The sequence below is a fragment of the Rattus rattus genome, chromosome 1, assembly GCF_011064425.1.
Source record: "Rattus rattus isolate New Zealand chromosome 1, Rrattus_CSIRO_v1, whole genome shotgun sequence".
Classification (NCBI taxonomy): domain Eukaryota; kingdom Metazoa; phylum Chordata; class Mammalia; order Rodentia; family Muridae; genus Rattus; species Rattus rattus.
The window spans coordinates 13,207,834-13,210,501 of NC_046154.1; positions in this window are offsets into that span (position 1 = coordinate 13,207,834).

Genomic DNA, 2,668 nt, shown 5'->3' on the forward strand with positions numbered 1-2,668 from the left:
CAATACAGTACTGTGAGTCCTTTAGAGGTGTAGAGTCTTTTGATCATTGATAACCTGTCCAAAACCATTCCTTTCAAACAATGCCCTCCGGAGTAACTCAGCTGAATCTCGATTAATGTGCATTTAGGTTATTTTAAAATTTAGGTCACTGTCTATTTAACTGCAATGAGCATGAGAACTCTGATACTTGTTAAAACTAGTTTTGAGTGCATGCAAATATAATGAGAAGGTTTCTTAGATCCATACCAGTTCTGTCATTCTATGAGAACCTTGTAGACTGCAGGCACACATAGCTTGAATTGCATGGGACTGTGAGGAGAACATGGTTTACTGTATTGTTTGTGGAAATGAGGTTCCTCGGGTGTAGGCACTATGTCTAAATATATCAGAATTCATGCACTAAATATGTGTTAATTTTATATCAACTTTCAAAACACATCATTAATTCAATTAATTGCAGTTGATATCTGTGGAAAATCCCAACCTACTGCTATTAGAGTTTATTTTGTCAGGTAATACATAATTCCTAGTCACATTAAGATATAATTTTCAGCTCTGAACCATGTTTTATTTTTACTTTTTATCTTTTCAATAAAGATATATTTGGTAGGATACATTCTCTGTGGCCATAGCAATGTATTCTGTGTTGATAAACTCATACTGAAGCCCTCATTCTATGCCTTTAAATTTTTTCACATCTGTTTCAGTTTTCTCCTCCCCATGGATCCACACTCAGGGAGTGACCAAGGTCAAAAGTCTCTGCCCAGGTCACCACACAGATCAACATAACCATACTCTGACCCACAATCAGCCTCATTCCCAGTAGATCAGATCCTGATAGCTCGGAAGTACTACTCCTCCTGTCCTTGGGACAGAGGGCTCCACACTTACCATTTGCTCTCCCTCACTTCTCCATACAGCTGCATCAGAGGACACTCCTGAAAAGAATATTCAAGCTACCTCCCTTTGGACTAGTGATTGCTAGGCCTGCCGAGTATCTTGATTTATCTTGGACAACCCTGCTGGGCTATGGGACAACAGCTCTTGCTCTGCTGGAGGAATCAGAGATCAAAAGTCTTAGATAGCTGAGACATTCTTGCTCTACTCCCCCACCCTAGTTTCAGACAGAGCCCTGGCCTGGGAAATTTGCATTTTAATACAATTTTCAAGTCTCCCAGAGCACTTCTTGTTCCTCTTCCAAACCACAGGATCATTTGTGTACACATTCCATTCCACACACAATGCCCTATGTAGCAATCTTTACATCATAACTAGGAAGTCGTGCAGGAAACCTTTAGTTAATGTCAGGCAATTAAAGCAAAATATTACCTTGAATTTGAAAGCAAAAAGTGGTTAATGGAAGTAAATGTGAAAAAGAAATAAAAAGGAAAGGACAAGGCTGATTCTAGTTATTGTGCTGCAGAATGTTGATTATAGATAAAAGGGAGAGCAAAGCCTGACATAGGGTCATCTGGTAGAATCCCTGGGTCCCTGGCATCTGGGACTTTCTTGTGGCTAACCCCAGTTCCCCTCCCCCACTGCTACATACTTACTTTCAAATTCCTGACCCTCTGTCTTTCTCCCATATCTCCTCTTTATCTGAACTGGCCACCAGTTTTTCTCTCCCCCTCTTCCCTCCCTCTCAAATCTCTATCTCCGTCTACCTCCCAGAGAATATTCTCTACCCCCAAATGAGTAGTAATGTAGCATTCACACTTTGGTGTAATCTTTTTTATCCTTGGGTTTCAAATGGTCTGTGAGTTAAATCTTTGGTATTCCAAGCTAATTTTTGGCTAATATTCACTTATCAGTGAATACATACCATGTGTATCATTTTGTGACTGGTTTACATCACTCAGGATATTTTCAAGTTCCATACATTTGCCTGCTAATTTCATGAAATCATTGCTTTAAATAGCTGAGTAGTACTCCATAGTGTAAAGATACCATTAGTGTTGTATCCATTCCTCAGTCGAGAATTCTCTGTTTAGCCCTATATCTCATTTTCCAATAGGGTTATTTGGTTCTCTAGAACTTAACTTTTCAAGTTCTTTGCATATTTTGGATATTAGCCCTCTATTGGATGTAGGATTGGTAAAGGTCTTTTCCCAAACTTTTGTTTACCATTTTGTCCTGAGGGACCAGGAAAAATTCAGACCCCCTAGCAAACAGAGTAGAGCCAAAAATGTAGGTTAGACAGTTCAGTGACTCTGCTCCAGGAATTGGCTGACCATAAAGTTAGATTAAAATCTGAAAGAACAATCTGTGAAACAGAAGCTTCTTGTGATTTTTTTCACTGGTATTCTCAACATTTTTCAATGACGCCATCCCAGCCCCCTTGGGTTATAGCTTCTTCCTTTAAATACCCCTTCTCTTAGCTACTTGGGGTCAAACTCCTCTTCCCCTGAGATAAGAGACCTTATACTGGCCACAGTAGTTAGAGAGACTAAGAAAACAGTACCTGGCAAGGAAGAGAATTCCTGGCTAAAGATCAGTGTGCCTATTATAAGGAAAAAGAACACTGGGGCAGGGACTGACCCAAGATAGAGGTGAAGCCCACCCAGTGTTTTGTGGATACAGTGGCCCAACACTCTGTGCTCCTATGACCCAGTGGGTCAGTGTCCATCAAAAGACCTTGGGTACAGAGGGCTACCAGCAACAAACAATA